Source organism: Culex pipiens, chromosome 3 (assembly GCF_016801865.2).
Source record: "Culex pipiens pallens isolate TS chromosome 3, TS_CPP_V2, whole genome shotgun sequence".
Taxonomy (NCBI): domain Eukaryota; kingdom Metazoa; phylum Arthropoda; class Insecta; order Diptera; family Culicidae; genus Culex; species Culex pipiens.
In genome coordinates this window covers 126,550,304-126,562,712 of record NC_068939.1, presented here as the reverse complement: position 1 = coordinate 126,562,712, position 12,409 = coordinate 126,550,304, and the positions used below count along the sequence as shown (strand labels likewise).

The following is a 12,409-nucleotide window of genomic DNA, read 5'->3' as shown; positions in this document are numbered from 1 at the left end:
AAAATACAAAAATACAAAAATACAAAAATACAAAAATACTAAAATACTAAAATACAAAAATAAAAAAATACAAAAATACAAAAATACAAAAATACAAAAATACAAAAATACAAAAATACAAAAATACAAAAATACAAAAATACAAAAATACAAAAATACAAAAATACAAAAATACAAAAATACAAAAATATAAAAATACAAAAATACAAAAATACAAAAATACAAAAATACAAAAATACAAAAATACAAAAATACAAAAATACAAAAATACAAAAATACAAAAATACAAAAATACAAAAATACAAAAATACAAAAATACAAAAATACAAAAATACAAAAATACAAAAATACAAAAATACAAAAATACAAAAATACAAAAATACAAAAATACAAAAATACAAAAATACAAAAATACAAAAATACAAAAATACAAAAATACAAAAATACAAAAATACAAAAATACAAAAATACAAAAATACAAAAATACAAAAATACAAAAATACAAAAATACAAAAATACAAAAATACAAAAATACAAAAATACAAAAATACAAAAATACAAAAATACAAAAATACAAAAATACAAAAATACAAAAATACAAAAAAAACAAAAATACAAAAATACAAAAATACAAAAATACAAAAATACAAAATACAAAAATACAAAAATACAAAACAACTCATCATCACTCTGACAAGAACTCAGAATTAAATCACATTTTCATAATCGTTTGAAAAAAAAAATCCGTTCAGCAAAGAATCCCGCCTGCCCTCAGATAATTAAATGTTAATTAAACACATCAATCAACGGAACTCGTAACACAATTCCCTTCCAGGCAGCTGTCCGAGTACGTTCACTCTACTCAGCTGTCATGATCTGCAAACAATCTCATCATCCTCAATCGTCTTAATGAAATTCGCACTTGCGATTGCAATCTGCGCACAGAAGTTTTGCGCTCGCTCAATTTACACACTGCGCGAAGACGCGTCAAGTGTGTTTGCGAATCAGCCAAAGGTTGAACTGCTTTTGATGATCGCCGACGCCGCCGTCAAATTACTCCTAAGTGCCTTTCAGCTGTGAGGTCATTCCTGAGCCAAGTCACGTCAGACAGCGTGGCGACGACCGCAAAATTTGAAGTGTTGAAATTGTGGCCAATTATTCATTTTACGTGTCAATCGCAGAAGGGGGGTTGTTATCAGTTTAGTCACGGAGCTATCGAGGGACGTACACACAATGCTCGATATCGAGTCACTCTATCATCATTTGTTCGCGAGTGTTATCAAGCGGTTAGGTTTACAATTTGGAGCACTGTCGCAATCTGATAACGCGCGGTGTAGCATCAGGTGGTTTCGTAACCGATAGTGAAACCGTTGTGAAACTCTTGAATACGTTTTGGGAAAGTCGTAACAAAAACATCTGAAATCACTTCTTCACTTCTTCACTTCTTCACTTCTTCACTTCTTCACTTCTTCACTTCTTCACTTCTTCACTTCTTCACTTCTTCACTTCTTCACTTCTTCACTTCTTCACTTCTTCACTTCTTCACTTCTTCACTTCTTCACTTCTTCATTACTGATCGTCAAACTTTTGTTTTTTGAGATGACATTTACGACCTTATCAAAGTTCTGTCCTAGAGCGTAGAGATGAATGTTTTTTTCCTTTTTGTTTCTTTTTCATTACTGCACTGATAAGAAATGCGTGTTTCGTGTATTGACTCGTTGATGAGAAGAAAACAACATCTAGAGCAAACTCGTTTCATGGACTTATAAGGTAAAGGAATGATTAAACTCGGGTTGCTGGCTTTTCATTGAATGACTACAGATTAACCGAAAAAAAACTGAAGTATTAAAAATTTAAGATAGACCCGCTTCAAAAATTTGAATTTTAATGATTCTTAAGAAAACAAATTCTTGTAACATATTCCCTTTAAAAAAACAGTCTACACGCAAACTCTGATCCAATTCTGATCCAGTTTTAATGAAGCTGCCAAAATGTTGATATCTCACTCAAAAAACGACCCAAAAATTTCATGCCATCTGTTCGAGAGATCTTCAACCGAGACATCCAAATCCAGTAAAGCCCCCGTGTCATAATCTGGCAGCAATCTTGCACCGCGCAAACACGGAGCCTCCGGTTAGGGGCTAATTTTGCCCCTAATTTGGACCCCGCAGGCCAAGTCCGTCCAGTGGAAAGAAGATCTTCGGAAGAGATTTGATGCGTGAAAAAAGCGCATAAAGCAGCATTTCCTCGTGGTCTGACGGTTGAGTGAAGAAATACGCATCTCCACTTTTATATCAGAGATGATGAAGATGTTTGGAAATTTTACGATGGGATCCAATCAGGCATTATATTGATGGTGCTAATCGATCAATCAGCTGACGATTGAGGTGCGCTGGAAATTTTTGGGCAGTTTCTGAAGGCTTTTCACAAAATTGCTTGCTCGATTAGTTTTTGTTGGAAATGTAAAGAAATTAATTTATTTTGAACAAGCTCATTACAGAGAAAGTTCTTTTCTTTAACAAATTTGAAGAAAACTTCCATAGCTCGATCAAATCCACAGCGATAGTAAACTAAGTGATTAAGAAATGGGAAACAACATTTCGAAAAGTCTTGAACATTTTTTATCGACCATCAAAGTTTTAGTAGTTTTGCCTTCCTCGCCTTACTGAGGAAAGGCTATAAAATCACTCGAAAAACGAAATTCTTAATTTGACCTCCTAGACCCACCTTCATGTATACTTATCGACTCAGAATCACATTCTGAGCAAATGTCTGTGTGTGTGGTGGGATGTTGATAAAAAAAAATTGCACTGGATTATCTCGGCACTGGCTGAACCGATTTGGACCGTATTGGTCTCATTCGATTTGTCTTGGGGTCCCATAAGTCGCTATTGAAAATTATAAAGTTTAATAAAGTACTTCAAAAGTTATGCTAAAAAACAATTCTAACAAAAGTCCGGAAGATTCCGGGTGGTTTTTGTAAGAAACCCCATCAACATGTTATACATTTTTAGAAAGGTATTCGAAAGACCTTTCTAACGAGTTCAAAAGATTGAAGATCTGACATTCCTATCAAAAGTTATGCGCACTTAAGTGTTATTTATGCACTTTTAAGAGGCCGGATCTCATATATTTCGATGAAAACGTTGTCCGGATCTATCATGCGACATGTCGATGGATAGGTAATCAAAAGACCTTTCCAACGAGTTAAAAAGATTGAAGATCTGACAACCCTGTCAAAAGTTATGCGCACTTAAGTGTTATTTATGAACTCTTTTGAGACTGGATCTCATATATTTCGATGAAAACGTTGTCCAGATCTATCATGCGACCTGTCGATGAATAGGTAATCAAAAGACCTTTCCAACGAGTTCAAAAGATTGAAGATCTGGCAAGCCTATCAAAAGTTATAAGCACTTAAGTGTTATTTATGAACTTTTTAGAGGCAGGATCTCATATATTTCGATGAAAACGTTGTCCGGATCTATCATGCGACCTGTCAATGGATAGGTAATCAAAAGACCTTTCCAACGAGTTCCATAGATTGCAGATCTGACAACTCTATCAAAAGTTATAAGCAGATAAGTGCCCTGAATTATGAAGATCTGACTACCCAATCTGATGTTATGAATAATGAATCAAGTTGATACACGGAGAAAAAACCGTTCCGAAATTCGTGAACAATGCACCACGAAATCGGGAACAGTGTGATACTCCATGGTACGAAAACGTACCATGAACACTGTCCATGAACTAATTGCAAATCGTGAACGTTTGTTCACGATCCTAAGCTTTCGAAATACTCTGTATCGACGAGCTTTGAGCTTTCAAGCTTTACGATATGGTTACAGCGCCATCTGAACGTCGCGCTCGGGCGCAAATGAAAGCTTTTGTCCTGACATCTGGTGTTGGGTATTGAAAACAAGGATTTAATGTTTGGTTTTGATTTGAAAAGAAAACCAAAAATAACTGTTCATTTATTTTCAATAGCTAATTAACAAGTCATTTTCACTACTACAACAGCATAACCAGTTTCTTCTTCAATTATCAATAGGTCACAAGCTCTCGTCCAATCCCATCAGGTTGGTTCTTGAATGTTCCGGAACGCTCCCGTTCCTCTCCCGTATGCATTACCGAAAACAGGACAGGGATCCGCTCACTGCCAGATGCTTCAATTCGTTCGATTTCAGGTCGTCCATCCAAACTCTCGAGAACAGGTGTCACGGATGAAACGAGTGAACTGCAGCAAGCACAAGCAAAAATTTGAGATCGATTTTCAACTGCAACAAACAAAAAACTTATTAGTATAAATATGCCAAAATATTGATAAAAAATACTTACCAAACATCGGAATCCGTAATTTAAACCGGAGTTCCGGAGACCGGTAGTGAATTATTCTTCTTAAACGGTTCATTTTAGCCGGAAAATCAGACAGAAAAATCGCGAGTGGCTGCTTGTCTAGACTTGTTTGGCTGGTTTAAGATGGCGACGGCCACTGAGCTTTTCAGGGGACGCGCAGTGAAAACGTAACGCAAAAACAGAAGATCATTCAAAAATTACGCAACGTACTTTTTATTTAAAAGTAAATTATTTTTAAAATTGACATTTCGAAATATTTTAAAGTTATCTACATCTGGAGTTTTTTTTGAAAAGGTCCAATAAACCAAATTTTCAATTTTTGCTTTTTGGGTGTTTCTAGAACCGCCTTGAGTTTGTAATTTGTAATTTGTTGTTTTATTGGGGTATTCAAAAACACCCAAAAAGCAAAAAATAAAAATTTGGTTAATAGGACCTTTTCAAAAAAAAAAATCCAGATATATATAAAAAATTTCGACGGTTTTGTTCGAACGCGAATCAATTCAACACGGAACGTCGGATCGAGGTGCTTTTTGTTGCGTTGGATTCGTATAAGTCCAAGGAAGGTTTTTACGCCAAAAAGTTACAACTTTGGCCACTCTGGAACCGATTCCAGAAAATCTGCAGATTGTATGGAAAATGTTACGTAAAATAAAATTTTGATCACAGGAGACTGAATAAGCAAAAAAGTTAAAAACGTCATCAAACGAAAAAAAGGCAGAACGAAGTTTGTCGGGTAAGGCTTGTTTTTATATATGATTAAACCTTTTTAAAAGTAAAGAATGGGGTCCTTACAGTTGAGATTAGATTGCTGATATAACAAAATAATATTCAAGCTAAACAATGTAAAAGGGCCCATGTTTATACGGAGAATATGTCCTAATTGGGTCCTAAAATGAAGCTTAGATTGCTGATATTATTGTTTACAGCGATAAAGCTTATTTTTCTGAGTACAATGACCCTTTGTACGAGCACAAAGAGTTTAAAATGGATTTTTAAATCAATTTTGAAAAATTAACTTCGCGGTCCTTCTTGACAGAAAAGCTTGACAGCTCGTTCCAAGGGGACCATAGTTGATCCATCGAAAAAATGTTGTCTTGTCATAATTTTTTTTGCATTAAAATGAAAAAAAAGTGATCAGAAATGGTTTTTAATCGTGTTTTTACCGTTGTACATAAAAACTGACATAGAGCTTTAGTACCCAATTGGGTCATAAAATTAACCTTAAATTTTTGATATTATTGTTCACAATGAAAAAGCTTATTTTTTGAGTAAAATAACCCTTTGTAAGACCGCAAATGGTTTTAAATGGATTTTTAAATCGATTTTCAAAAATTAACTTCGCGACCCTTCTTGACAGAAAAGGTTCTACTTGACAGCTCGTTCTAAGGGGACCATAGTTGATCAATTGAAAAAATGTTGTCTTGTCAATTTATGTTTTTCATTAAAATGAAAAAAGTAATCAGAAATGGTTTTAATTGTGTTTGTATATACAAATTAACATAGGGCTTTAAGACACCCGTCGCACCAAATCACGAAGTATTTTAGCAGAGCTGATTCTGACAGAATTCTGCTAGAATGGTGGATTTTATTATTATAAGGTGTTACGTCGATTCCGTTTTTTATAGGCTCCTAAAGCCTAAAGCCCTATGTAAATTTATCTTGTACCACTGTAAAAAAAACAGATTAAAACCATGTCTAATGGAAAGGAAGTTAAAAATAACAAGACAACATTCTAAGATGGATCAACAATGGTCCCCTTGAAAAGAGCTGAACATATCACATAATGTTATATACGTAATTACAGTTATGCTACCAAATATCAATGAATTTATGAAAATAAGTTTTTTTCTAAACTTTTTTATACTTTTTTGTTTGTACCCCGTTGGTTGGTCAAAGTCAAATTAAATAGTGACGAACTGTCACTGAAAACAAACGTTTGGTGTGTGTAAACTTCGTGTAAAAGAATGCCAAACTGAAAAGTGACCCCGTTCGTTTGACAACAGTTGGTGTCAAACCATCGGGGTTTGAGTGTACAATGAATTTTGAATAGTTTACAGTAAATTTACAAAAAAATTTCATTGAAAATGTCAGTTTAATTTTTTTTTTTTTGAAGGAGGGAATAAAATTTGTAATGTTTGTTTGTACAGTAATTTTGAAATGCAGTGTTTGTATCCTGCTTACTTTATTATTACTTTATTATTTCCATACAAATTTTCCATATAATTTTTAAAAACTTTGAGTGGAGCTTAACACGGCCTCCAACCCAGCCCCTCTTCCCCCTAAATACGTTACGTAATAACAGAACGCTCTGTTTTTTAAAAATGATACTGTTTGCCAGTGAATCGTTTTTTGTTTTTTTTTATGATTTTCAGGTGAAAAATTAACAGTCGTCATTTTGCGATGAATTAACTTCAAGCAATTTGGATATAGCTTTAAAAAACAAAAACAAAATAATTCTAATTAAACAAAAAAAATCTGAAAGTTTTCAGTTTTGGCTTTTATGTGGATTGATTTTCGGAAACTTGTTTGAGCACGTCAAATCTCGTTCCACTCCACACACGAACAAAAGACTGTGTTGAACTTGTGTAAGTGTTAGAAAGCTCCCTAGGCGAAAAACAGTTCACATGTAGGTGGCGTCACAAAACCATGAAGCAGGAAAGCTTTTTCAGACATAAGATTGAGTTCGCTATTTCACGAACAATAAGCACGGTATCGTGTTTTTTTCTCCATGATATCATGAACAAGTTCACGATTTCATGAACAGCGAAAGTACGCGATTACATGCACATTTGTTCACGAATTCCAGAACGGTTTTTTCTCCGTGTAGAACACTGATAGGTCCGCCCTAGTGTTTCTATTTTTGATAGGCTTACCCTTTAAATGGCAACAACCACCTAAGGGTGGATTCAGTAAGGTTTTTTTTTAATTTCGAGATCGCTTCCAAAATTTAAATTTTGAATAATTCAATCAAATAATTTATTCATCAATTAATTGAACAAACCTAAGGTTATTACAAATAATGATTCATTCTGGGGGGTTCATTTTTTACGATTCATACATCCTACAACCAAATTTAACCATTTTAAATGTTATTTTAAATCAACATTAATACCTGAAAATCACCAAATTTGTTTGTTTGGATGTAGCAAAATTGGATTCTTCCCAAGAATGTATAGTATATTTTATGGTTAATTTGACTAATAATAATGCTTATATGTAGCTTATGTTACTAAATGAGATTCATTTGAAAAAAAATCAGTTAAATATTGGTGTTTCATGGTTGCTGGGTCTCGTGGCGCAGGGGTAGCGGCTTCGGCTGCCGATCCCGATGATGCTATGAGACGCGGGTTCGATTCCCGCCTTATCCACTGAGCTTCTATCGGATGGTGAAGTAAAACGTCGGTCCCGGTTTCTCCTGTCTCGTCAGAGGCGCTGGAGCAGAAATCCCACGTTAGAGGAAGGCCATGCCCCGGGGGGCGTAGTGCCAATAGTTTCGTTTTTTTCGGTTGCTGGAGAATATTTTTTTTGGGGATGTCCATAGAAAAGTGGCATGCAAATATTCAAAAATCTGCATCATGAGAAGGGATTTTCTGATCGATTTGGTGTCATCGCCAAGGGTGTAGGTTATGATTAGGACTATGGGGTCGTGCATAAACCACGTGGCCTTTTTTGGAGAAATTTTGACCCCCCCCTCCCCCCTCATGGTTTTTCGTGGTTTCACGCCAAACCCCCCCCCCCCATTTTTGGCCACGTGGCTTTTTCCTCTCAGGTGAAAAATCTTTAAAAAAAAAACAAAATAAGTATAGATTTCAAAAATGTTTATCCACAAATGATGTACCGTCAGTGGTGGTGACTTATGGTCAAAAAACGATATTACTGTTGTTATTTTAATACAATAAAAACATTTCAAATTATATCGAAATAAATTTTGTTGGAGAATGCTCCTGAATTTACCAAAATTTTCCCAGAATATGGCTAGTATAATCACACCGTTCATAAATTCCAATCGTTTTAAAATTAACTCAAACTCACCCTTTAGAGAGGGTGACATTGGGTCAAACAGAAAACAACACCATTAAAACCAATTTAATAATATATAAAAAAAAACTGAAATTCACTTAAAAGTGTGAAAAAAGTATGATATCACAAAGTTTAAGGTAAATAATAACAGTATAACAATTTATTGAAATGGTACAGAAAGTAAAAAATACTCTCAACAAAACAAGCAACTTAGTAAAACATATGTATTCAAAATTATGGAATTGTAGTGCAATTAATTGCATCCAGAATAAATGTGCTTTAAGAATTAAAGCTATTTTGATATATAAACAGCATTCATGATTAAATTTAAATGCGCTTTAAAATATTTTCTTAAAATCGAAATTAATTAAATAGAAAGGTTTTGTTTCAGGAAAAAAATAATTTCATTTTATTTAAAGGAAAATATCTAGTTATGAAAGCTCCTAGTTAATATTTATTTTATTCCAAACATTCATAAAAATCCAAACTAAAGCAACTTTTCTTTTTAATTAAGCATGATTGATTCCAATGATTCAGTGTGTCCAAAAAAGTCGAGCTGTTTAATTTTTTTCTCCATACAAGAATCAGAGACAGGGACAAACATTCAATATTACGACCTTTTGAAATGTTAGTATTATTTTTTTTTGAAAATATTGATTTCGAAAAGATAGGAAAATTTCACGAAAGTTTTATTCATAAACATTGAAAATCGCACCATTAGTTGCTGAGATATTGACAGAAGAAAATTATGGGTTGTTTGAGTAGTAAACATCCATTTTTCTGTTTTAAAATCTTTGCATGGCAATATCTTAGCAACAAGGCAACAAAGAATTTTCTCAGCATTTCAAAAATATTTTTTTTAAATTAATAACTGCAACTAATTTTAAAAAAAGTTACCTAAAAATAGCTATAACTTGAAAACGGTGCACTTTATGAAAATTTCACTAATGTACTTTTAGATTGCAAATTCGATTTTACATCGAAAAATAAAATTGAAATTAAGTTGCGGTCAATACTTCTATTTTTTTTAATCAGTATTGATTCAAAAATTCATAGCTCGAACAACGATTTTTTGCCCGTTCTGAAAATTTCTGAAATGTTGGCAAAATTAAAAAAAAAATAAAAATAGTGTTTTTTTGCAAATCATGTTTTAGTGACAAAAGTGAAATTAAAAATAAGCAAAGTAAATTACCATTTACCATTTTTTTCAGTGTAGTCCTTATCCATATCTACAACTTTGCCGAAGACACCAAATCGACCAAAAATTTCTTAAAAAAGATACAGATTTTTTTAATTTTCATTGCTGCCAAATTTGTATGGAAAACTATATGGACAAACTAATGATGCAAAATGGCTTGGGCACCAAAAAAGGTTTCAGACGGATTAAAAAAAATCAAAAAATTAAAATTTAAGAATAAAGACCGATTTTGTATAGAATTGCTCGAAAATCGATTTCGTGTCTTTGGAAAATTTGTAGACAACGCGCTAAAAAACATAAATGGACATCCAAATTGTTTAAGTCTTACTCTTACTTTAAATTGATTTTGCTATCGACTAAGTGTTTTGATAAATTTAAAAAAGATTAAGCTAAAATTTATTTATTATTTTACATTTTTTTCAGTTGTTTAAATAGGCAATTATCTACGATTTAAGATTTTTGATCCAACTTTTGGTTGGAGATATTACCTCAAAATAAATACAAAAAAAAATAAATAAGTTAATTTTTCAATCTTTTCAATATCTTTGAAATTATTAACACTGGGACGCCCAACGCATGTCCCTCGGATGCCAAAGCCTCCCTAAAACGTTGGAACGGTAACTTCAACTCACAGGTTTTCGGGCTTGTCTCCGAGGATTTTCGGGCGATTTTTTTTATTAGATCAAACAAAAGTTGGAACGACGTTTTTGATCGCATAAATTACAGATTTGATCATATCGAGTTCTGCAAAGTTTAAGGATCATCTAGACATCCTTATAATTCACTCAAAAAAAATGTCCCGGTTGGTTGAGTTATGCCCGAGAACCAGCGAGTTGAAAGTACCGTTCCATCTTTTTTAATGAATTTTATTTATGTTGATCTTGACGGCATTGTATTGAAATTTATTTCACAAATAAATATTGGCATTTGAAAATTAAGTGACTCTTTAAAACTTAAATTATTTTAATGTGTCTATATATTTGAGTGGTTTTATCTCAAATATGAAGTTGAGGGTATAGTATATTTTCTCAGCTTAAAGAAAAACTAATATTTTAGGAAAGGGCACCTTTGGCCCCTATTTTTTTATCTTCAAATTAATTGAGAAACAAAAACAATGTTTGCTTGAAGCTCGTTTTTTTTTCTCTAAAAATCTAAAATGTTTGCCCATGTTTCTCTTTGGCTCAATAGATGGCCCCTATTAACATAAAAAAATACCTACAACTTTGACGATGGATAGTAAACGTGTATTTTATGAAATGTTATGTAATATAACAATCAGAATTGTGTAACCCATGAAAAAAGGAATATATTTTATATCAAAATATTCATTAAATTTTTTGATGAATCTTAAAGTATGTATCGTTCGTTTTTTCGTTACTGGTTGTTTTTTAATGTTAGACGTTTCACTTGCAAATGAGGTAGTGAAACTGAAATTTTGCGGGATAATCCTGAAATTGGGGTTTTTAGTTTCTTTGAACTTAAAAAAATATTGCATGAGAGAGGAGATACAAGATATCTTGAGTTTGTTTTAAGTTTCAAAAGGAAATTTTTCGATTAAGATTCTTCGATCACTTATAGGACCAGCTACGGTAATTATCTAAGATCTGAGATTCTGATTTTTTTTTCGCAGAGAATCATTTTCAGACACTTCATTTATAATACATATTTAGTTTTTTGCCTTGTTACGAAAATCTTATAAAATTGTCAGCAATATTTATTTTTTAAGTTGTTCCAAAATAGAACTATCGAAGACTACATCTACTTTCAATGCAAATTTGCAAGCACATTTTTAGCTACTTGATACCATCAACAAAAAAATGAAATTGTGTTTGCATTTTGGTACGCATTTTTTAGGGTATATTAACTTTGGTTACTGTCTCTTTATTTTTTAACAGCTTTTAAACTTTTGCAAAACGTAGTTACATGAGTATTAAAAAGTGTACATTCAATTACAGGCTCAAAGTATTGATATATATATATAATTCAATATTGAATTGGAAAATATTATGACATTGAAATATAAGTAATAATTTTAAACACAATAATTGTATGGTTTTGAAGTGTAACAAAAATGTATGCATATAAGTAAATTCAAAGCGCGTATTTTTTTGTTTTTTTTTTAAGAAAAGATTTTTTTATAAAGGCCACGTGGTCAGCCGTCGACCCCCCCCTCCCCCCCATGGCTTTTCATGGTTTTTTTCGGTCGGATTTCGGACCCCCTCCCCCCCCCTAAGGAGACCACGTGGTTTATGCACGACCCCTATTCGGAAAAAATAGGTACACGGAAAAAAGTTATTTTTTTAAATATCTTTTAATAACAAAAACTCGATTTTTTCATTCTTTTAAAATGTTTTAGTGGACAAAAAGTGCCAACTTTTGAGCTATAGGGTATGAAGTACGTTTCGTTCCTCGCCAAATTATGTATCATTTTGTAAAAAATGTGATATTTTTGAAAATATTGAAAATATTCCCGAAAACATATTTAAGAATCATTTCGGTGTATACAATTTATTTTGAAATCTGAATGTACTTTTGTGACTTTTTGACAAAATGTATCATGTTTGAGTAAAAACAAATTTTTAGGTTAAAATTTTAAATTTTTTTTTTTTATTTCAATCCTCGTCTATCTCTAAACAATTTTTTTGAAATTTTGGGAAAATTCTTAGCAAATTTTTTTTTTGACTTTTGGACTTTTTTGAACTTTTAAAGAATTTAAATTGCGAAACATTTGTTTTTCAAAGTGCTACCCATTCGGCACTCAATTTTTAATCGATTATATCTTGGAAACTATTGTTCCTATTTGAAGTCCGTGTGAAATTTTCTCATCCGTTC

At 32.5% G+C, this 12,409-nt stretch overlaps 1 protein-coding gene across 1 annotated transcript in view; it reads left to right on the top strand.

The window, feature by feature from the left end:
- The window catches only part of LOC120414410 (semaphorin-5A), a 340,087-nt gene that overhangs the window by 61,910 nt on the left and 265,768 nt on the right, over positions 1–12,409 (top strand). The gene's annotated exons all lie outside the window — the stretch shown is intronic.